This window comes from Saccopteryx leptura, chromosome 1, assembly GCF_036850995.1.
Source record: "Saccopteryx leptura isolate mSacLep1 chromosome 1, mSacLep1_pri_phased_curated, whole genome shotgun sequence".
Taxonomy (NCBI): Eukaryota; Metazoa; Chordata; class Mammalia; order Chiroptera; family Emballonuridae; genus Saccopteryx; species Saccopteryx leptura.
The window spans coordinates 343,129,754-343,155,528 of record NC_089503.1 but is presented as its reverse complement, the minus strand read 5'-3'; positions in this window follow the sequence as shown (position 1 = coordinate 343,155,528).

Here is a 25,775-nt window from a genome sequence, read left to right as displayed (position 1 = left end):
ATGGCTGCATCTGGCTCGCAGACAAATCTTTAATAAAAAGAAAATAATGTTAAAAATATAAAACATTCTCGTGTATTACAATCCACTCATTTCCTACCGCTCATGTTCATGGTTTCATGGTTGCGGGTGGCTGGAGCCAATCACAGCTGTCCTCCAGGAAAACACCAAATTTTTATTGGATAATGCGTAACATACACGGGTCGTTGTATGGCTCTCATGGAATTACATTTTAAAATTGTGGCGTTCATGGCTCTCTCAGCCAAAAAGTTTCCCGACCCCTGCTCTTAACTGACTTGAGAGCTAACTGACCAGGCTGGAAACAAATGTTTAATGGAATAAAAACTATCTTTAAAACTAACAAAAGTGGAATTAGAATCTTAGAGGATTTATTTAAACAAACAAAAAAATGTATCCTACAGATGTACCACCAAATTTTATAATTCATAAACTACAAAGCAGTTTATTTTCCATTATATTTCAGAGAATAAGAAAAAACTTTCTTCCTCTGCATTTTAAAGGTTTTCATAGGCATTATAAGTATGTTATAAGAGGTTATTTGGTAGTCTGTGTGATGATTTGAACAAAAATTAGTAATCTTTTCTTTACTTAAACAAATAAGCAGTTTTTCATTCCTAAGACAGTCTCATAAAAAAATTGAATTGCTTCTCTTCTTTGCTGTCCAGGAAAAATGAGTAAAGGCAAAGATTTTTTTTTTATCCAAAAGAATGTATTTTCCTTCTTGTCTAGATTTCTATGCTTCAAAAGATTCCTGACTATGAAAGACAAAAAGAAAGTTTTTACAAAGGTGATAAATAGCCCAAAGTTCTTACAATAGCAAAAAAACAGCCCTATCTGGTTGGCTTGGTGGTAGAGCATCACCTGGCATGTGGATGTCCCAGGTTAGATTCCTGGTCAGGGCGCACAGGAAAAGCGATCACCTGCTTATCCACCCTTCTTCCACCTTTCCTTCACTCTTTTTCTCTCACTCCCCAACCCCTGCAGCCATGCTCCACTGTCCAGAGGGATTGGCCCCAGTCACTGAGAATGACTCCATGGCCTCACCTCAGGCACAAAAATAGCTTGGTTGCTGAGCAACAGCCCCAGATGGGAAAAGCATCCGCCCTAGAAGGGGCACATAAAGGAGGCTGTCTCTTTTCTCCCTACTTACTTCTCACTTAATAAAATAATAATAATAATAATAATAATAAACAATGGCAAAGAACTTGTTACCAAAATTAGGAATAAATACTCAATAGTTGTCAATATTCATCATACAGATGAAAAAAAAGTATGGTTCATTGGCAATTTGTTTTTAAGTTTCTTATATTTCTCTCTCTTTTTTTTCATTCTATTTAGAAAATTAAATTTAATGGAATGAATTGATCAATAAGAGTGCATAGGTTTCAGGTAAACATTTCTCTAGCACTTGAACTATTGATTATGCTGTATACCCATCACCCAAAGTCAAATCATTATCCATCACCTTAGATTTGTCCCTCTTTACACCTGTCTCCCCATCCCCTCATGTCCCTCTCTCCCTGGTAATCACTTTACTTTTATCTCTGTCCATGAGTCTCAGTCTTATATCCCATGTATGTGTAAAATCATACAGTTCTTAGCTTTTTCTGATTTACTTATTTCACAGAGTATAATGTTCTCAAGGTTCATTCATGTTGTCAGAAATGTCACTATGTCATCATTTCTTATGGCTGAGTAGTATTCCATTATATATACATATATATACCACGTCTTCTCTATTTAATCCTCTATCAAGGGATACTTATTGTTTCCATGTCTTGGCCACTATGAATAACATTGTGATGAACATGGAAGTGCATGTGTCTGTACATACAAACATTTTCGAGGTCTTAGGGGTAGATACCCAGTAGAGGAATTACTGGGTCATATGGTAGTTCTATTCTTAATTTTTTGAGGAACCACCATACTTTCTTCCATAATGGTTATACTAATTTGCATACCCAACAACACTTGTTATTACCTGTCTTGTTGATAATAGCCAATCTAACAAGTATGAGGAAGTATCTCGTAGTTTTGATTTGCATTTCTTGTATAGCTAGTGAAGATGAGCATCTTTTCATATATCTGTTGACCATTTGTATGTTCTCTTGGGAGAAATGTCTGTTTGGGTCCTCTCCCCATATTTTAATTGGATTGTTTGCTTGTTTGTTGCTGATCTTTGTGAATTTTTATATTTTATATATTTTGGATATTACCCTTTATTGGAGCTGTTGTTTGCAAATGTCATCTCCCATTTAATTGACTACTTAATTGTTTTGTTGTCAGTTTCTTTTGCTGTGCAGAAGCTTTTTACTTTGATATAGTCCCATTCATTTATTTTGCCTTTACTTCCCTTGCCTTTGGGGTAAAATTTATAAATTTTTCTCTATGGCCAAGGTCTATGAGTGTAGTACCTATGTTTTCTTCTCTGTAATTTATTATCCCAGCTCTTATATTTAGGTCTTTGATCCTTTTTAAGTTAATTGTTGTGCAGGGGACAAACTGTAGTCAAGTTTCATTCTTTTCCATGTGGCATTCCAATTTTCCCAGCACCATTTATTGAAGAGGCTTTCTTTGTTGTGTGTTTTTGGTGCTCAATTCTGTTCCATTGGTCTGTATGTCTGTTTTTCTGCCAATACCATGCTGTTTTGATTATTGTAGCTCTGCAGTATAATTTGAAGTAAGGTAGTTGATACCTCTGGCTTCATTCTTTTTCCTCAGGATTGCTTTGGCTGTTTGAGGTTATTTATGGTTCCATACAAACTTGGTAATTTTTTGTTCTATTTGTATAAAAAATGACATTGAGATTATGATGAGAATTGCATTAAATTTGTATATTGCTTTGGGTAATATGGCCATTTTAACAATGTTGATTCTTCCAATCCATGAACATGAAGTATTTTTCCATTTCCTTGTGTCTTTTTCAAGTTCTTTCAATGTTTTGTAGTTTTCATAAAATATGTCCTTCCTATCCATTGCTAAGTGTATTTCTAAGTATTTTATTTTATTTTTTTGTTGTTGCAATTCTAAAAGGAATTGTTTTCTTTTTTGTAGTTCATTTTCTGAAGTGTCATCATTGGCATATAGGAAAGCAATAAAATTTTGTTATTGATTTTGTATCCTGTGACTTTATTGTATTGGTTTTTTTTTGTTTCTAATAGTTTTTTGGTGGAGTCTTGGGTGTTTTCTACATATAGGATCACATCAACTGCAAAAAATAATACCTTTACTTTTTTTTCTTGATCTTAATGCCTTTTATTTCTTTTTGTTGCCTGATTGCTCTGGCTAAAACTTCGATAACTCTGTTGAATAAGAGTGGAGTGAATGGGCAGCCTTGTCTTGTTCCTGATTTTAGGAGAAAAGCCTTCATTTTTTCACTACTTAGTATGATATTAGTTAATGGTTTGTCATATATGGCCTTTATTATGTTGAGGTACTTCTATTTGGATTTTATTGACTGTTTTAAACTTAGAAGGATGTTGTATCTTATCAAATACCTTTTCTGCATCTATTGATAGGACTATATAATTTCTGTCCTTTTTTTGTTGATATGGTCCATTAATTAATCAATTTATGAATGTTGAACCATGCTTGTGCTCCTGGATTGAATTCTACTTGATCATGATGTATTATTATTATTTTTTTTAATAATTTTATTTTTTTAATGGGGTGACATCAATAAATCAGGATACATATATTCAAAGATAACAATTCCAGGTTATCTTGTCGTTCAATTATGTTGCATACCCACCACCCAAAGTCAGATTGTCCTCTGTCACCTTCTATCTTGTTTTCTTTGTGCCCCTCCCCACCCCCTATCCCTCTCCCATTCCCCCTTCCCCCCCCGTAACCACCACACTCTTATCAATGTCTCTTAGTTTCACTATTATGTCCCACCTACGTATGGAATAATACAGTTCCTGTTTTTTTCTGATTTACTTATTTCGCTTCGTATCATGTTATCAAGATCCCAACATTTTGCTGTAAATGTTCCGATGTCATCATTTCTTATGGCTGAGTAGTATTCCATAGTGTATATGTGCCACATCTTCTTTATCCAGTCATCTATTGATGGGCTTTTTGGTTGTTTCCTTGTCCTGGCCACTGTGAACAATGCTGCAATAAACATGGGGCTGCATGTGTCTTTACGTATCAATGTTTCTGAGTTTTTGGGATATATACCCAGTAGAGGGATTGCTGGGTCATAAGGTAGTTCTATTTTCAGTTTTTTGAGGAACCACCATACTTTCTTCCATAATGGTTGTACTACTTTACATTCCCACCAACAGTGAATGAGGGTTCCTTTTTCTCCACAGCCTCTCCAACATTTGCTATTACCTGACTTGCTAATAACAGCTAATCGAACAGGTGTGAGGTGGTATCTCATTGTCGTTTTGATTTGCATTTCTCTAATAGCTAAAGAAGATGAGCATCTTTTCATATATCTGTTGGCCATTTGTATTTCTTCCTGGGAGAAGTGTCTATTCATATCCTCTTCCCATTTTTTTATTGGATTGTTTGTTTGTTTGTTGTTGAGTTTTATGAGTTCTTTGTATATTTTGGATATTAGGCCCTTATCTGAGATGTTGTTTGAAAAAATCATTTCCCATTTAGTTGGCTTTCTGTATATTTTGTTATCAGTTTCTCTTGCTGAGCAAAAACTTCTTAGTCTGATGTAGTCCCATTCATTAATTTTTGCCTTCACTTCTCTTGCCATTGGAGTCAAATTCATAAAATGCTCTTTAAAACCCAGGTCCCTGAGTTGAGTACCTATGTCTTCTTCTATGTACTTAATTGTTTCAGGTCTTATGTTTAGATCTTTGATCCATTTTGAGTTAATTTTTGTACAGGGGGAGAGACTGTAGTCCAGTTTCATTCTTTTGCATGTGGCTTTCCAGTTTTCCCAGCACCATTTATTGAAGAGGCTTTCTTTTCTCCATTGTGTGTTGTTGGCCCCTTTATCAAAAATTATTTGACTATATATATGTGGTTTTATTTCTGGACTTTCTATTCTGTTCCATTGGTCTGAGTGTCTATTTTTCTGCCAATACCATGCTGTTTTGATTGTCGTGGCCCTATAATAGAGTTTGAAGTCAGGTATTGTAATACCCCCAGCTTCATTCTTTTTCTTTAGGATTGCTTTGGCTATTCGGGGTTTTTTATAGTTCCATATAAATCTGATGATTTTTTGCTCTATTTCTTTTAAAAATGTCATTGGAAGTTTGATGGGAATTGCATTAAATTTGTATATTGCTTTGGGTAATATAGCCATCTTGATTATATTTATTCTTCCTAGCCAAGAACAAGGTATATTCTTCCATCTCATTATATCTTTTTCGATTTCCCTTAACAATGATTTATAGTTTTCATTATATAAGTCCTTTACATTCTTTGTTATGTTTATTCCTAAGTATTTTATTTTTTTTGTTGCAATCGTGAAGGGGATTATTCTTTTGAGTTCCTTCTCAGTGGTTTCATTGTTGGCGTATAGAAAGGCTATTGACTTCTGTATGTTAATTTTGTATCCTGCGACCTTACTGTATTGGCTTATTGTTTCTAGTAGTCTTTTTGTGGATTCTTTGGGGTTTTCGATGTATAGGATCATATCATCTGCAAAAAGTGATACCTTTACTTCTTCTTTTCCGATATGGATGCCTTTTATTTCTTTGTCTTGTCTGATTGCTCTGGCTAGAACCTCTAGTACCACATTAAATAAGAGTGGAGAGAGTGGACAACCCTGTCTTGTTCCTGATTTAAGGGGGAAAGCCTTCAGTTTAGTGCCATTTAATATGATGTTAGCTGATGGTTTATCATATATGGCCTTTATCATGTTGAGATATTTTCCTTCTATACCCATTTTGTTGAGAGTCTTAAACATAAAATTGTGTTGTATTTTATCGAAAGCCTTTTCTGCGTCTATTGATAAGATCATGTGGTTTTTGTTCTTTGTTTTGTTGATATGGTGTATTACATTAACCATTTTACGTATGTTGAACCATCCTTGAGATTCTGGGATGAATCCCACTTGATCATGATGTATTATTTTTTTAATATGTTGTTGTATTCGATTTGCTAGTATTTTGTTTAGTATTTTAGCATCTGTATTCATTAGAGATATTGGTCTATAGTTTTCTTTTTTTGTGCCATCCTTGCCTGGTTTTGGTATGAGGGTTATGTTGGCCTCATAAAATGTGTTTGGAAGTATTGCTTCTTCTTCAATTTTTTGGAAGACTTTGAGTAGAATAGGAACTAAGTCTTCTTTGAATGTTTGATAAAATTCGCTGGTATAGCCGTCAGGGCCTGGACTTTTATTTTTGGGGAGGTTTTTAATGGTTTTTTCTATTTCTTCTCTACTGATAGGTCTGTTTAGGCTTTCTGCTTCTTCTTGACTCAGTCTAGGAAGGTTGTATTTTTCTAGGAATTTATCCATTTCTTCTAGGTTGTTGAATTTAGTGGCATAAAGTTTTTCATAGTATTCTACAATAATTCTTTGTATATCTACGGTGTCTGTGGTGATGTCTCCTCTTTCATTTTGGATTTTGTTTATATGAGTTCTTTCTCTTTTTTCCTTGGTAAGTCTTGCCAAGGGTTTGTCAATTTTGTTGATCTTTTCAAAGAACCAGCTCCTTGTTCTATTAATTTTTTCTATAGTTTTTCTGTTCTCTATTTCATTTATTTCTGCTCTGATTTTTATTATCTCCTTTCTTCGGCTGGTTATAGGTTGTCTTTGTTCTTCTTTTTCTAGTTCCTTAAGATGGGAAGTTAAGTGGTTCACTTGGGCTCTCTCTTGTTTGTTCATATATGCCTGAAGTGATATGAACTTCCCTCTTATCACTGCTTTTGCTGCATCCTATAGATTCTGATATGTCGTATTGTCATTTTCATTAGTCTGTATATATCTTTTGATCTCTGCACTTATTTCTTCTTTGACCCATTCATTTTTTAAAAGTATGTTGTTTAGTTTCCACATTTTTGTGGGATTTTTTTCCTCTTTTTTGCAGTTGAATTCTAGTTTCAAGGCTTTATGATCAGAAAATATGCTTGGTACAACTTCAATTTTTCTGAATTTGCTGATGTTGTTTTTGTGGCCCAACATATGGTCAATTCTTGAGAATGATCCATGTACACTGGAGAAAAATGTATACTCAGTCACTTTGGGATGAAATGTCCTGTAGATGTCTATCATATCCAGGTGCTCTAGTGTTTTGTTTAAGGCCACTATGTCTTTGTTGATTCTCTGTTTGGATGACCGATCTAGAGCTGTCAGCGGTGTATTGAGGTCTCCAAGTATGATTGTATTTTTGTCAGTTTTTGTTTTAAGATCAATAAGTAGCTGTCTTATATATTTTGGTGCTCCTTGGTTTGGTGCATATATATTAAGAATTGTTATGTCTTCTTGATTCAGTGTCCCGTTAGCCATTATGAAATGGCCATTTTTGTCTCTGAGTACTTTTCCTGTCTTGTAGTCAGCATTATCCGATATGAGTATTGCTACACCTGCTTTTTTTTGGATGTTATTTGCTTGGAGTATTGTTTTCCAGCCTTTCACTTTGAATTTGTTTTTATCCTTGTTACTTAGATGAGTTTCCTGTAGGCAGCATACAGTTGGATTTTCTTTTTTAATCCATTCTGCTACTCTGTGCCTTTTTATTGGTGAGTTTAATCCATTTACATTTAGTGTAATTATTGATACTTGTGAGTTCCCTATTGCCATTTTATATCTTGCTTTCTGTTAGTTTTGTGTCTTGTTTGATCCTTCTCTTTCATTTTTCTATCTTTTGTTTTTATTTGGTTGTATTCCATACATCTTTCCTCTGTTGCTATCTTTTTTATCTCATGTGCTTCTGTGGTGGTTTTTTCAATGGTGGTTACCTTTGAGTAATGAAAAGGGTCCCTACCCTGTTCATTGTAGCAAACTATTTTGTGAGTACTTTTGCACTCCATCGTCCTTTGCTACTGTTAATCTCCATCATCTCCCCCTCTTTCTTTTTGTTGTTGTCACAGTTTAAATTTGGTTTTATTGTGTTCTTCTTGGAGCTTTTACTTGTGGCTCTGTTTTTTTTTTGTTCTTTGTATCTGATTGGAGAACCCCCTTTAGTAATTCCTGGAGTGGGGGTTTTCTGATGATAAATTCCCTCATCTTTTCTGTATCTGTGAATGTTTTTATTTCTCCTTCGTATTTGAAGGATAGCTTTGATGGGTATAGTATTCGTGGCTGAAAGTTCCTCTCTTTCAGGACTTTAAATATTGGGGTCCACTCTCTTCTAGCTTGTAGAGTTTCTGCTGAGAAATCTGATGATAATCTAATGGGCCTTCCTTTATATGTTGTATTCTTCTTTTCCCTGGCTGCCTTGAGCATTTTTTCTTTGCTGTTGGTTTGTGTCAATTTCATTATGATATGCCTTGGAGTAGGTTTGTTGGGGTTAAGAAAACTTGGAGTTCTGTTTGCTTCTTGAACTTGAGGCTTTAGTTCTTTCCACAGGCTTGGGAAGTTCTCATCTATTATTTGTTTGAGTATGTTCTCCATTCCATTTTCTCTCTCTTCTCCCTCTGATATACCTATTATTCTTATGTTATTCTTTTTGATGGAGTCAGATAATTCTTGTAGGGCTATCTCATTTTTTTTAATTTTTGAGTCTCTTTCTTCTTCTCTCTGTTGTGCCTCAAGTTGCTTGTCTTCTATTTCACTAATCCTCTCTTCTATCTGACCTGTTCTATTAGCTAAGCTTGTTACTTCGTTTTTTAGCTCGTGAATTGAGTTTTTCATCTCTGTTTGATTTGTTTTTATAGTTTCAATTTCCTTGGACATATATTCTTTGTGTTCATTGAGTTGTTTTCTGAGCTCCCTAAATTGCCTTTCTGTGTTTTCTTGTATATCTCGGAGGATTTTTAGGATTTCTATCTTGAATTCTCTGTCATTTAGCTCCAAGGTTTCCAATATATTAAATTTTTTCTCCATAGATTTTTCCTCATCTAGCTGTGTTACCTCTCTTTCTTTTGTATCCATGATATTTGATTTTCTCTTCCTTAATGGCATCTGAGGGTGGTTTTGTTGATAGTATTAATGAGATTTAATAAAGAATAAAAAGTTAAAAAAAATAAAAAATCGAAAAGAGTTGTTTTTTTAAAAAAAATTAATAATGAAATAAAGAAAAATAAAATAAAATAAAATAAAAATTTAAAAAAAAAGGAAATTATTCCCCCCCTCCTTTTTTCCTCTCCTCTCCTCTCCCCTCTTTCTTGATAAAATCTTGTGGTGGACTGTGAATTATAACAAACAATGCCTGTGATGGAGGGCCTGAATTGGGGAAAAGTAATAAAGGGGCAAAAAAAAAAAAAAAAAAGCGTATGGACCCACAAAAAGCAAATAAGGAAAAAATTTGGGTCAAGAATAAAATGATTTGCTTTTAGGTGTTGGTTGTCTAAGAGTTATGATGAGAGGAATAAGAGGAAAACGGAAAAATGCGGGGACAAATTAAAAAATTACTATTGTATTTAGTGGAACAAGAACTAGATAATATGGAGAGCCAGGGATGGGAGCACTGCTAGTGAGTTAAAAAGGTGAAGTAAAAACCCCCCAAAATGCCACAAACATAAGTTTGAGTCCCAGATAAGATAATTTGTTTGTTATTGAGGTTTGAATGAGAGGAGATGTAAACGAGAAAGGAAGAAACTAATATAGAGGGAGAAAAGAAAGAGAGAGAGAGAAAAAAAGAGGGAACCACTAAAAGAAGAAAAAAGAAAGGAGAGAGAGAGAGAGAGAGAGAGTTAAGGGTTTTGGAGTGCAACCCTCATAGAGAGAAAGGAAGAGAAGAGAAAAGATAATGGGAGATGTAACACTTATGGGTAGTGTAGTTCAAGGAGAGGAGAGAGTAAGACCAGCAGAGAGTTAATCGGCCAAATTGGAGGAGGAAAAAAAAGTATCAAGAATGAAGATAAGAGAAACAAACAAACAAATATAATAAAATGGGATAGGTTATAAAGTCTGCAGATTATTCTTGATTTTGAGAGGTTATCTTCTTGCTTTTTCTTTTCTCTCCCTCTTCCTGGTCGGTGACTCTGTACCCCGGGTTCTGCCCCTTTGGCACGCTCAGGTAGAGGTTTGCAGTTGATAAGTCTCTATGGCAATGTCATGTATTGTGCTTTAGTCTCGTTGGCAGTTGAAGCTCATTAGCATTTATAGGCTCCGACAGTGAGAGAGTCCGTGTTCCTGGAGCCTTTCTCCTAGTCTTTCCTTCCTCAATTAGTAGCCTGATAATCCAGCTATGGGGTTGCTGCTGCCTCTGCCTGGATAGTAAGAGGCTCAAAGAGCTGGCAACTCCCCACTCTATTTCCACTCAGCATAGGGCTCTGGGTAAGGCTCAGTCAGTCAGAGCTGCTAGCATAATCAGGCGGACTTTCCGCCCACTCAAAGACCTCTGGCTCTGCCACTCTGTCCGGTAACACAAGCAGGCGCCCCCTTCCGGGGCGCTTGGAGGAAACTCTCACTCACTGTCTGTGACCAGGATATCCGGCCAGCAGTCTCACGCTCTGAGTGAAACCCCCAACCGCAGGGAAAAGTTGCAGCGTTGGAATTGAGTCTCGCTCCGTCCCCGTGCGCGCGGCTTTTGCAAGGCGCTGGGGCGGCCCGAGATTCCGCTTTGGCCCAACAAAGGCCCCTGACTCTGCACCTCTGTGCGATAACACGGGCGCGCACTGCCGAGGCACTCGGAGGAATCGCTCACTCCTTATCTGCGCACGCAAACCAGGATATGAGGTCGGCCACGTTTCCCTCTGAGTGAAACACCCTCCAGCACGGAAAATCTCCACCGTTGGAATTAGTTCTCACTCCCTCCCATGCATGGCTTTCCCAGGGCGCTGGGGCTGCCCAGAGACTCTGCCCTCGGCCCACAGAAAGGCCTCTGACCCTGCCTCTCCGTGGGGCAACACGGGCACCCACTTCCGGGGCTTAGGAAGAAATTCTCGCCCACTAACTGCGCACCGACCAGGGTAAAATGGCCGCGCCGCTTGTCTTTCTTTGTTTGGGTTTGGCGCGAGTGTTAGCTTGTATTGCCCGGGTTGCCACAGGATCAGATTTTCCTCGGCTTGGATCTCCGTGCCACAGCCTGGTTCGGCCGTTTCTGTCGCGGCCTGGATGTATTCACCCCCTTTGCCCGCCTCAGTTTCTATATTCACAGTTACCAGAGAAAGCCGCCCTGTTTAGGTTAGTGAGGAAGGTGGAGCATTTCTTACTCCCTATTTCCTTCAGGGTTTGGTTATATATTTAGTCAATTTTTCACTCAATCATACCTTTGGGTGTATTGCGAAGCATCTGGAAGCTCCAAGTATAGGTTTTTCTGTTTCTGGTTGAAGATCTTGTTGAGTTTTGGGGGAGATTTATCGGTATCGCTTCCTACACCGCCATTACTCTGACATCATCCTCCTCAATGTATTATTTTTTAATGTGTTGTTGTATTTGATTTGCTAGTATTTTGTTTAAGATTTTAGCATCTGTATTCATTAAAGATATTGGTCTGTAGTTTTTTTGTGTCATCTTGCCAGGTTTGGTATGAGGGTTATGCTGGCCTCATAAAATGTGTTGGGGAGTATTGCTTCTTCTATTTTTTTGAAGATTTTAAGAAGGATAGGCACCAAATCTTCTTTGAATATTTGGTAGAATTCACTAATGTAGCCATCTCATCCTGGACTTTTGTTTTGGGATAGGTTTTGACAGTTGTTTCTATTTCCTCCCTGCTTGTAGGTCTATTTAGGTTTTCCACTTCTTTGTGACTCAGTCTAGGAAGATTTTATAGTTCTAAGAATTTATCCATTTCCTCTAGATTGTTGAATTTGGTGGCATATAATCCTTCATAGTATTCTATGATCCTTTGTATATCTATGCTGTCTGTGGTAATTTCTCCTCTTTCATTTTAAGTTTTGTTTACATAAATCCTTTCTTTTTTTCTTAGTGATCTAGCCAGTGGATTGTTGATTTTATTGATCTTTTCAAAAAACCAGCTCTTTGTTGTATTAATATTTTCTATAGTTTTTTTTTTTTTGGTCTCTTTTTCATTTAGTTCTGCTCTAATTTTTACTTTTTTTGTATTCTACTGACTTTGGTTAGCCTTTGTTCTTTTTTTTCTATTTCTTTACAGTGTAATGTTAGGTTGTTTACTTTGGATCTCTCTTGTTTCTTGATATAAGCCTGTAATGATATAAATGTCCCTCTTAGTACTGCTTTTGCTGCATTCTATAAATGTTAATATGTCATGTTGTCATTTTCATATCTTTTGATCTCTGCTTTTTTTTTTTTTTTTTTTCTTTTTTTTTTTTGCATTTTTCTGAAGCTGGAAACAAGGAGGCAGTCAGACAGACTCCCGCATGCGCCCGACCGGGATCCACCCAGCACGCCCACCAGGGGGCGATGCTCTGCCCCTCTAGGGCATTGCTCTGTTGCATCCAGAGCCATCCTAGTGCCTGAGGCAGAGGCCACAGAGCCATCCTCAGCTCCTGGGCCATCTTTGCTCTAATGGAGCCTCGGCTGCAGGAGGGCAAGAGAGAGACAGAAAGGAAGGAGAGGGGGAGGGGTGGAGAAGCAGATGGGCGCCTCTCCTGTGTGCCCTGGCCGGGAATCGAACCCGGGACTCCTGCACGCCAGGCGGACGCTCTACCACTGAGCCAACCGGCCAGGGCCAATCTCTGCTTTTATTTCTTCTTTGACCCAGTCATTTTTTAGAAATATGTTGTTTAAGTTCTAAATTTTCTGTGTTTCTTTACTTCCTTTTTGCAGTTGAATTCTAATTTTAAACACTTTTGTTAAGAGAATATGTTTAGTATAATTTCAGTCTTCCTAAATTTGTTGATGTTAGTTTTGTGGCCCAACATAGGGTCTATCCTTGAGACTGTTCCATGCACACAGGAGAAGAATGTATAATCTGATGTTTTGAGGTGAAATATCCTGTAAATGTCTATTGTGTTTATTTGGTCTAGTGTGTCATTTAATGCAATTTTTCCTTATTGATTTTCTACTTGGATGATCTAGCTAAAGCCATCAATGGTGTGTTGAAATCTCCAAGTATGATTGTGTTTTTGTCTGTTTCAATTTTAGATCAGTTAGTAGATGTCTTATATATTTTGGTGCTCCCTGGATTGGTACAAATATATTAAGAAGTGTTAATGTCTTCTTGATATGTCTCCTTTATCATTATGAAATATCCATCTTTGTCTCTGGTTAACTTTGTTGTCTTGAAGTCAGCATTGTCAGATATGAGTATGGCTACACCTGCTTTTGGGGGGGGGGGTATTATTTGCTTGGAGAATAATTTTTCAATCTTTCACTTTGATTCTAATACTTTTGTCCTTGCAGCTAAGATGTGTCTCTTGAAGGCAGCATATGATTGGGTTTTGCTTTTTGACCAAATCTGCTATTCTGTGCCTCTTTATTGGTGAGTTCACTCCATTTACATTTAGGGTAATTATTGACACTTGAAAATTTCCTACAGTCATTTTATGTTTTGTTTTCTTGTAGCTCTGTGTCTCATTTGGCTGTTTTGTGTTTCACTTGGTTGTTTTTGTTTGATGGTATTTTATACTTCTTTCCCGTTTCTTCTTTTTTTAAGCTGTATATTTCAGTAGTGACTTTTTTGTAGGTAGTTACCATTAGGTTATTAAGAGAAAAAGTGTCATATTTATGAGTCCTTTGTCTTATGAGTACTTCTACATTCCATCCTCCTCTGCTACTTCAGATATTTAACCTCTTCCTTTTAATGTTATTATTGTCACAGATTACCCTTGTTTTTATTGTGATCTTGTTGGAGCTTTTACTTGTAGTTTTGACTTGTCAAATAACCCCCTTGAGTATTTCCTGCTGTGGAGATTTTCTGGTTATAAATTCGCTCAACTTCTATATGTCAGAAAAAGTTTATATTTGTCCTTCATATTTGAAGGATAACTTTGATGAATATAGTATTTTTGGCTGGTAATTCCTCTTTCAGTACTTTTAATGTTTGGGTCCACAATCCACTCTGTTCTGGCTTGTAGAGTTTCTGCTGAGAAGTCTGATGAGAACCTAATAGAATTTCCTTTATATGTTGCATTCTTTTTTCCCCTAGCTGCCTTGTGGATTTTTTCTTTGTAATTGATTTTTGACAATTTTATTACTATGTGCCTTGGTATATAAGTCTGTTTGGGTTGCAGTAACTCAGTGTTCTGTTTGCTTCTTGGATTCAAGGCTCTAACTTTTTTCATAGGCTTGGGAAATTTTCATCAATTATTTGTTTGAACAGGTACTCCATTCCCTTCTTCTCTTCTTCTTCTAATGTACCCATTATTCTTATATTGTTCTTTCTGATGGAGTCAGACAATTCTTATAGAGCTCTCTTACTTTTTTTAAAATTTGTGAGTCTCTCTCCTTTCTTTCTGTAGCATCTCTAGTTGTCTGTCTTCAATGTCATTGATTCTTTTCTCTATCTTGTTTGTTCTATTAGCTAAATTTACTACCCAGTTATCAATTCATGTATTGAGTTCTTCATCTCTGTTTTTAAAGTTTCAATATCCTTGGTGATGTATTAATTTTTGTTCATTAATTTTCTTTCTGATCTCATTAAGTTGAATTATTTTTTATTTAACTACAAGGTTTCCACATATTTGAGATTTTTTTCTGGAGCTTTTTAATTCCCTGAACTACATTTCTGTCTTATATAACCATGGTATTTGATTTTCTTCTTCTTTGATGGCATTTAGGAGTGGTATTGCTAAGAACCCTAACAAAAAAACTAAAACTAAACCTAAAAAAGGTGAAAAATTAAAATTAAAAAAGTATAATTAAATTATAAAAATTAAAATAATTATGACAAGAGGAAAATTTGCAGAAAAATAGAAAACAAAAAACAAAAATAAAAAACACCCACAGAAAATAAGAATAAAAATACAAAAATTAAAAGAAAATGAAATTCAAAAAAAGAACAAAAAAGAATAAGAAAAACAAAAAAAAAGAAAAAAAGAAAAATAAATAAATTTCAATTTTGAGATGTTTCTTCCAGTAGGTGTTTCTATATTACAAGTTTTAGCTCTGTGAAGTTCTTGGGTTATCCTCCGCTAGGATGTTGTTGTCACAATGATATAGGCAGTACCACAGTCACATTGGTGGGTAAACGGGTTGTGAGGGCTTTATAGCTTCAGCTTTACAGCTTCAATTTTCTGGCCTTATGGCTCTAGCAATAGCAACCTCAGGCTTCTGGGCACTCTTCTTTAGATCTCAACAGATCCAGGGATCAGATGTGGAGCACCTTTGTTCTTCAGGGGAAAGACTGGCTCTGAAGAGCTAGCTGTGGGGTTTGCCTCCACCCATCTCCATACTGTGAGGTGAGGCATGTGGGATCCAGGAAGCTGGGGGACTGCACTTTAGTTTTCTCTGTCTCTGCCAAGTGCAGGCTGCAGGCAGACCATGGGAAAACTGGCCATGACCCCGTGCTCTGGCTGTTTTGGTTTATCTCCCCTTCTTCCCCTCTATCTCACTGCTCCTTCCAGCAGAAGGAGACCTAGTCACTCCAGGTTTTCCTCTCCATACCCCTCAGACAAAATCCAGACAACCTAAGCTTCCCACTTACCTGTGATCCAAGAGAGAAAAAAATACAGTCACTCAGTCACTCCAGGTTTGTATCTCTTCAGAGCCCACCACAAATGCATTTTATTTTCCAACCTCCTTTTCAATCCATCCCACCTTTAGTCCATTTGATGCATGGGCCTTTCAGGCACACCTGTAAGCCCAGCTGGGCTCCTTTGCTGTGTTATAGCTGTCCAGTTTGTTGAAATTTCAAGGGGATAGATTAGGAGTATCTCTCACACTGCCATTATTCTGATGTCATCTCAATTTCTCCCATTGGCAATATTTTTGAACATCTTTGATTAAATTTATTATAAACACAACTCAAACAATGTTTTGAAAAAGCCATAGACTCCCAGGATTGAAGTTTTACCTTTATTTATTGTATATTTTGATTAAATATCATCAAGTTTTGAGAGTTGACTATAGCTTTACCTAACTCATGAACCATTAAGTCAAACTTTTGTAGTATTTGGTTTTTGCATACATGATGTCTCAGTTAATCATAAATGGACTCCAAAATAAAAAGAAATTAAAGTTTCAGAGGAGAAAACAAAAGGATGTTTGGACATTTCACTTTTGGACAAATTTTTAAGGGTTTTGTTATTGGTTTTCTATGATATCTAATATTACCCTGTATGACAACATGTGAATTTTTTATTCTTTCATAACAAAGTTTTTGTAACTTTATCCTAAGAATTTGTTTCCCAGTTTAGTCATATGCTTAAAGTCATGGGCTTTGGGACCAGAGAAACCTCGATTCTAGTACCAGGTCCATTTGTACTAATTGAGGGACCTTAGTTACTTGTTTAGTTTCTCTAAGCTAGTTTATTTTTGTTTGTTTGTTTATAAAATATGTATTGTTTCACTGAATACTCCAAATAACCTAACTCAGAGTGTTTCTTTGAAAATCAAATGAGCTAATTAAATACAGCTGTGTACACTGTCTGACACAGAGTAACTGTCCAGTACCTATCAGCCACTATTCTTAAACTCTATCTATACAAATGCCCTGCTCTTGCCTAGTTATTTACTATTGTAAACTAAGACATATTCTATCTCATCTGTGTGCCAACTCAGGATACCACACATCCACATGCCACTCATATATCAAGTCACTTGCTATATATACCTCTTCATAAAAACTTCTCTCAAAATTTCTCTTTTCTCAATAAGTAATTATTGACTGCATATACCATTTGATAGCTAATTCTCTATTGACTATTTGTTACTTGTCTGTATTTTCTTAAACTACTCTTTATGCTATTATTTCTAGCTTGTGCAGTTTATGAGATCAAAGACATGTTCAGTATTGCAAACCAAACTGTAATTTCTTTAAAGGCAAGCATTATCTTAAATATATTTTTAATGTTTATTTTACTGATTTTAGAGAGAAGAAGGGAGAAATCAGGAAAGGGACAGGAACATCTGTTTCTGTATGTGCCCTGAACAGGGATTGAACCAGTAACCTCTGTGCTTTGGGACAATACCAACCAAGCTATCCAGCTAAAGCTAAATCACTTTTATCTTTAATAATACCTAGCAAAATTTCCTTGTATATAGTATACATGTTAATTTAATTTTTAACTCTTTAGGAGAGAGAGAGAGAGAAAAAAAAAGCTATCTAAAATTATTTCAAATATATTTATTTGTACAAAACCAAGAACTTCAAGCTTGGGAGCCTGAGATGTGGTGTGCTGGAGCCTGATAGTGCTATTGTAAGAACAAGTAGTGTGCCTCTCTCCCAACTCTACATGCAATAATGTCTCATTGGTAACTTGAAACAAACCATGTTAGGAGTATTTATATCACATTAAGTGGCAAATACTACAAATTAGTGCTTTTTCTTTCTCTTTTGTTCTATTTCATTCTTCTCTTTTATTCATTTCATTTTTTTCTTCTCCTTCTTTCCTTCCCACTTTCTCTCTCTATTTCTTCTTGCTTTCTTTCTTTCTTTAGAGCAAGTTTATATATATTAACCAGGTCACCACTCACCACTCTTTATAACTTACAAAGATAGCTTTAGAGCTAGCTATCCATAGGATGTATATAAATTTAAATACATCTCGACTATTGAACAAATGCAGATAATCAATACTTCTCTGACTAATCAAAGGACATTCTGTGTAAAATTGACATATTTATATCATTAGTGGAGAGAATTTATAGTTACCATTTAAATATTTATTTCCTTTGCAAATGATCTTGATCTTTAGCAGATAGTTCATGTATTTATGTAATGCAGCTATGGTATTAGTAGTTATTTTCCAGAGATTTTATATATGTATAATATATAATCCTGTCAGCTCTTTAGAGGAATTTACTGGACTAAAGTCAGTTATCAAATACATAAATTCTTTTCTACAGTCAAGGTCCATGAGTTTAGTACCTATGTTTTATTCTATGTAAGTTATTATTTCAGATATTGTACTGTTCACAAAAATTAAAAGATATTTCAAAATAAATATGAAGCAATAGAATATCCCCAAAATTTTTTGAGCAGTGTATATTTAGGTCTTTGATCCATTTTGAATTTATTTTTGTGCAGGGGGACAAACTGTAGTCAAGTTTTATTCTTTTGTATGTGGCTTTCCAATTTTTCCCAGCATCATTTATTGCAAGGGCAAGGGAAGTAAAGGCTACAAAAATTAATGGGACTATATCAAAATAAAAAGATTCTGCACAGCAAAAGAAAATGAAAACAAAACAAATAGGCAGCCAACTAAATGGGAGATAATATTTGCAAACAACAGTTTTGATAAGGGGTTAATATCCAAAATATATAAAGAACTCACAAAGCTCAGCAACAAATAAGCAAACAATTCAATTAAAAAATGGGAAGATACCTTGAACAGACACTTCTCCCAAGAGGACATACAAGTGGCCAGCAGATATATGAAAAGATGCTTGTCTTCACTAACTATTTGAGAAATGCAAATCAAAACTACAATAAGATAACACCTCACACTTGTCAGATTGGCTATTATGAACAAGACAGGTAATAAGAAGTGTTGGAGAGGCTGTGGAGAGAAAGAAACCCTCATTCACTGATGGTGGGAATGCAAATTAATATAATAATTATGGAAGAAAATATACTGGTTCTTCAAAAAATTAAGAATAAAATTACCATTTGACCCAGCAATCCTTCTACTGAGTATTCCTAAAACTCGAAAACATTTGTACGTAAAGACACATGCACCCCCATGCTCATCACAGCATTTTTACAGTGGCTAAGACATGGAAATAATCAAAGTGTCCCTGGATAGAGGATTAGATAAAGAAAATATGGCACATATATACAATAGAATACTACTCAGCCTTAAGAAATGATGACATAGTGACATTTCTGACAACATGGATGGTCCTTGAGAGTATTATACTGAGTGAAATAAGTAAACCAGAAAAAGATAAGAATTATATGATTTCACACATAGGTGGGATATAAAACTGAGACTCATGGACATAAATAGAAGTGAAGTGGTTACCAGGGGGAGAAGGACATGAATGAGGAGGAGGTGAGGGAGAGATGGGGGGATGGGTGTAAAGAAGGACAAATATAAGGTGACAGGAAATGATTTTATTTTAGGTGATGGGTACTCAACATAATCAACAGTTTAAATGCTATAGAAGTATTTATCTGAAACTTATGTATTCTTATTGATCAATGTCACCCTGTAAAATTTAATTTTCTAAATAAAATTTTTTAAAAAGGACAGTTATCAATCAATGACTATTCTAGGCTCAGAGTAGTCATTCAAGAAAAAATCCATTTATTGCTTAATTTAAAATCTAACATTTCTAAATATCAGTGGGAATTCAAAATAAAAATAATATGTTCTATAAACTAAACAATTATCAATTCACAAGTATATTCTCAGCCTTGGAAGTATAGATAGAGATTGCAGCAGCTTTTTATTATTATTGTGTCCCTTTTTGTCACTTTTTTTCTGTAACTCAAGTTTTAATTTTTTTTTGTATTTTTCTGAAGCTGGAAACGAGGAGAGATAGTCGGACAGACTCCCGCATGCGCCCGACTGGGATCCACCCGGCACGCCCACCAGGGGACGATGCTCTGCCCACCAGGGGGCGATGCTCTGCCCCTCTGGGGCGTCGCTCTGCCGCGACCAGAGCCTGGGGCAGAAGCCAAGGAGCCATCCCCAGTGCCCGGGCCATCTTTGCTCCAGTGGAGCCTCGGCTGCGGGAGGGAAGAGAGAGACAGAGAGGAAGGAGGGGGGAGGTGGAGAAGCAAATGGGCGCTTCTCCTGTGTGCCCTGGCCGGGAATCAAACCTGGGTCCCCCGCATGCCAGGCCGACGCTCTACCGCTGAGCCAACCGGCCAGGGCCAAGTTTTAATTTTTTAATGGTTATAGGTATTTTCTGCACTAGGTAAGCAATAAAATCCTTGGAAAATTTATATTTGGTCTTTACAACCATGTGTTGATTGTTGATTTTTAAAGCAACTCCAATTCAGGCCCTGGAATCAAGCCTGAGCCTCCCTAGGGTACATCCAGGAGAAGCATTCTTTAGGTCATGTAAAGAATGAAAAGAACAAGGGAAGGCATATTAGTAAAATCTTGGTTTGCATATGAGATATGTATGGCCAGTATCCGCCGCCATCGTGGCCATTCACAAGCAGGTTCTCATTGAATTCGGGTGGACGATAAAGAAACAGTGGAGCCAAAAAATGGTGGCCCATTCCTTTATTAAAGTCTCACACCAGCTGATGAGCAAACACACAGGGAAAACACTTCCCTTTCACTCAGGGCTCCCAAAGCCACTGACACATTCTCCGGTTCCACAACCAGAAGAATCTTCTCCAGTTTCTCCTAGAATCAAAGCCCCCACCAGTCTCAGCGAAGCTCGCAAAAGCCCCTCAGCTCTGGTCCCCCACCTAAATACCTTCTCACTTTTCTGCCAACATGGCTTCCTCTTCAGCACTCTGCATTCTCTCCATTCTCACTCTGCAAACATGGCTTTTTTCTTCTTCCCCTTCCGCTCTCTCTTTTTAAAACTTTCTGGTGTGAAAACCTCCCCTTCAGCAAACATTAGCAAAACAATGGCCCTTCCCAAGCAGGAAGGTAATTTGCAGTTTCACAGACCCACATATACCTGGCACTGCCCAGCCCCCAGTGCAAACTCTAAGCGAGCAAACATAAAAATCATATTTTACAAATCTATTTGACCAACAGTATATTTTTCTGACATGAAAAGATTTCTTGTGAAAGCAAATATAAAGTACCACTGAAGATAAAAACATCATTCTGCACCAAAATCACACACTAAAAGTTCAGTGATCCATCAAACACACTCACGACAAGACTTTCTTGTATATGAACATTGAAATGTATCCCCTATTTCAGGAAAACCAGTAATGCTCTTTTACCACATAGGCGCTGCAGTAAATCACCTTAACCAAGAAACCGAAAGCAAAGCTGAGTTCCCCAATACTCTACGTCCTCACATAACACCGTACGTTGATTCTGCGACTTTATGTGAAACAACATTTAATGAAACCAATTTCACCACAGGCTAACTGATATAAACAAGAGTTAAATTCCCGAGGCATCACAACATTATAATAAAACAATGTTGAACCAACCCACGTTATTTATTCGAAGACCTGCTGCATATGAGTGGAACAGACATGGGCTTCTAACTCCCTTGCAATAAACTAAACTTTAATGATTAGATTTCCTCATTTCGCAACTTCCCAAATTCGCCAGTTCAGTTTTTTTGATCCTGGAATGCTCCCTCTGCTCCCTGCCCAGGGCTGAGTGCCTCCTGCTCCTGTCCACAGCAGAAGTGCAGGCAAACCAGTCTACAGTCCCCTGCTCTGTTAAAATGGCAACTAGCAGGTGTAAAGGACATGTGAGTACCTACATAAAGGTCTCACCCTGGAGAAATTCAAGAGTATTTTTGGACAGAAATTATGCATTTCTGGAATATATTTTGTGATAACAAACATTCCAAATATTTGCCTTTTGAGGGATAACGAGAACCGGCTCACATACATTTTAGATGAGGAGAGTACCCGCTATGGGACATCTAAATAGAGACCCAAGATTATGGTGCTTACTCAGGCAAAGCAGCAAGGAAAAACATCCAAACTAAAAGGGCAGTTTACTCTGTAAACAGTAATTTTAAATTGACATTTGACTTCAGATAAGTTGAAACATCTGAGCCCAAATCCTATGCCAAATTAAAACATACATAAAAACCGTATTTTGAGGTTGCCAAGCCTTCAGAGATGGAGTGGTAATGTAAGCATACGCTTTACACAGACCTGTTCCTAATCATGTCTCTTCCGCGTTTCAAACACTTCAGTTGTTTCTTATTACATGTAGGATCAAGTCCAATGCCTCAGAATAGCGTGCAAAGCCCTAATAATCTGTCTTCTCTTGCCTCCCATTTCACTCCTAGCCATCTCCCAAACATTTCTCTGTGCTACCCACTGAATTTCTTTTAATTATCTAGTTTTCAGGCCTTTAAACAAGCAATTCTGTACTCAAAGTTCAGTCTAACTTGTTTCTGTTTTGGGGGTCTCGGCCTGGACCTTTCCCTTCTGGGAAAACATTGCTGACTCCTAAAAGTATGGGGGTGCCCCTCATGTTCTCTCCACCTTACAGGCACTTCTTCCTGTAACAGAAAAAAGGTATTTTTAAGAGTTTATTTATTTGTCTCTACGAAACACAGTCAACTTCATGGAAGCAGGAATTCTGTTTGTTTTGTTCATGCTGTGTCTTAAGCATACTGCCTGCATAGTAAGTTGTCCATAATTATTTGCTTACTAAATTAATAAATTAAGCTCTTTTAACATTATTCCTGTATAATTAATGACCACAAGTACTTGAGTGTTCAGTGTCATTGCAGGGAAATTCCTGAGTGAAGAGAAATTATCCTGTCCACCATTGTATCTGCAGCATAACATCATACCTAACTTGTAGTAGCTTCTCAGTAAACATCTGTTAAATTTTAAAAAAGATTGGAATGCCTGACCTGTGGTGGCACAATGGATAAAGCGTTGACCTGGAAACACTGAGTTCGCCGGTTCAAAACCCTGGGCTTGCCTGGTCAAGGCACATATGGGAGTTGATGCTTCCTGATTCTCCTTTCTGTCTGTCTGTCTGTCTGTCTGTCTCTCTCTCTCTCTTTCCTCTCTAAAATGAATAAATAAAAAATATTTTTAAAAAAAAATTAAAAAAAATATTGGAACACTGAGTATAATACACTGTCCTTGACATAGTCGTTAGCATGATGTTAATATTAATATTTGTAACAAGAATGCTAAACATTTTCAGATCTGTTAAAATCATAACAACCCAGGGGAAAAAATACCAATCATTACTACTGTCAATATTAAAAAATTTGCCAATTACAGATCCAGATTCTTTCCCCTCTCAAGTGTTTTCCTAAATAAATATTGTCTAGTCTATTCAGTAGTGTTTTTAGATTTTCATCTTTTAGTTTCAGTTTCATCTAGTCTCCTGGAAATATGTTATCTTCCAACTACATAAAAGTGCTTCCTGATTCTCACAATTGAAATACGGTTGGGTTCCCATCTTCCTCAAAGGGAAAAACAATAAAGAGCAGGTTATTTGCATACATCTTTACCTAGACACCTTTTGGAGAAATTCAAAATATTTAACGAGGAGGGTATCTAAGAGATTATCTGGTTCAACACCATGTTTAGGAATGAATGGTTTCTTCCTCCTTTTAAAAGAAGAGACTGACAGCTGGCGTTTGACTAGTCTGCTCAAAATAAATATTTTTCCTTAAAAATAGCACTAATAGGCATGCACACATCACAGACAGAGTCATTACCTCTATATATAGTGCAAACAATTTGCATAACTAGCATAAATGATGAAAACACTCTTGCATACCTATCTGATCAAGGAGAATTGAGTTGAATATGCAGAGACTCCTGACAGTCACACCACATCCATATAAACAGTACCCACCATCTCTTTTTTCAGTCCTAAGTCAAAAAACTATATTGATCAGACTGACGATTGAGTTGCAAATCATATTACAATAAAAATGCACACTATTTTATTTTTAATAAAGTAAAAGGAAAACCACAAAAATTATCTGGAATTTATTTTATATCTAGAGAAGTGACTGAGGGTTGAACTTCCTATGTGAAGAAAAGTGAACAAAAGAAAAAAAAAGAAATATTGGCAAATTATGAAGTCAGCAAAATTTGCATATTTTCCTTCTCTCACATAGCACTTGTGGTGCCTCCATAGCTTTGCATGTGGGCCTGACTTCTTGAACCTTTCTTATCACTGTTTCAACTCGGGAATCATCAAGGAAAGCCAGTAACATCAGAAGTGTCCTTTGAGCGGCTCAGATTTGAGAAAACTCATGCTTTTGCAGGCACCGTGACAGAGGAGCTATAACTGGAAGCTTCCATGTGGTGGTGTGAAGAATGTAGCATTTTCATTCACAATTCAAGCAACAAAAGAAGCAGGTTGAAAGGCTAATAGCAAGGCATTTTAAGCAGGTGGCAAAAAAAGAGTTTCAGGAAAAAAAGTGGGGTGGGTGATATTAATTATCCAGGTCAGTTACTCATCAAGTGATATGTCAAGATCCTGGACTCACATTCAAAGTCAGGGTTTCTAGAGAACAGACAAGAATAAGGCAGAGTTTGCCTGACCAGGTGGTGGCACAGTGGGTAGAGTGTCAAACTGGGACGCAGAGGACCCAGGTTCGAGACCTCGAGGTCAACAGCTTGAGCACAGGCTCATCTGGTTTGAGCAAAAGCTCACCAGCTTGAGCTCAAGGTCACTGGCTCGAGCAAGTGGTCACTCAGTCTGCTGTAGTCCTCCAGTCAAGGCACATATGAGAAAGCAATCAATGAACAACTAAGCTGCCACAACTAAGAATTGATGCTTCTCATCTCTTTCCCTTCCTGTCTGCCTGTCCCTATCTGTCCCATTCTCCGTTCTGACTCTCTCTGTCTTTGTCACAAAAATAAATAAAAAAAGAATAAGGCAGAGTTCAAGGCCAAGGGGTAAGGGGATACCAGAAAGGTTACTAGAGCCTTTAAACAAAGATCAAGGTAGGAGCAGATTACCACTCTGAGCTTGGGTCAGCATTGAGTGACTGTTGACTTGATGCTGAGCCACTGAGTTTTGGTCTAAACAGCTCTTGGAGATCCTGCAAAGGGGTGTGCTGGGCTTGGAAATAGGTCTAAAGACACAAGATTTGTATAAGAGAGGAAAGCAGAGGCTTAAAATTGATTTCTGAAACTTTCTCTAATCTCATGATGTCCATCAGAATTTCTTGCCCTGACCTCAGGGCTTTACTTTCTATACAAATTAATCTTTTCTGTTTATATCACCTTAACTGAAGGATAGCCCTTTCCTGGTTAAGACTATCCCTTTCCCCATCATCAGAAGGTTCTCACAAGTCAAGGAGGAAGCCAATACAGCAAAATTAGCCCAGTGAGCAAAGGAGAAAATGGAAGCTGCTCTGCTTCCGCTTCTCACAACTTTTATTTCATATAGGACGGCAGCCAGATTAGGAAGGTACACTCAAGGAGAAAACACACTGCACTGATAAGAGGTAAAAACATCTGGCTAAATGTACTCAGGGCAGAAATAGCCATAGCTGACCATGAGTCAACTATGCATCACTGTCACTAAAAATATCTGTCAGAGCCTGTTCCTATTTGCTCTTAGCTGCCATTATTCTTAATCAGTCCTTGTCATTGCTAATTTGAATTCTTAACATTCTCTTAGTCCCATAGCAATTGATTTTCCCTGCTCTATTCCCACCAAAAATCAAAACCACTGTGATTTTTGTCACTCAGTTCTTCTATATATTTCAATGGTTGCATATCATCTACTGGATTGTTTACATTTTTTTACTCTGATATAAACATTTTTCTAATATTTCTTTCCACTACCAACCTGTATTCATGGAATCTATAGCCTTTGATTGTTCCTGGTTCTCTGATACATTTATACCTTTCTCACACATGTGCCTTAGTCTTCACTGTTTTCTGCTGGGCATGCCTTACCTCTATCTCTACCTGACAAAATCTTACTCATTATTCTAAATACTGCGTGAGTGTCTAACATATTCCCTTTCAAGAAACTACAGAGATTTCTTCACCTCTTCAATTTTCCATAGCTCTCTACCTCTGATAGTATACTCGTTACATTCT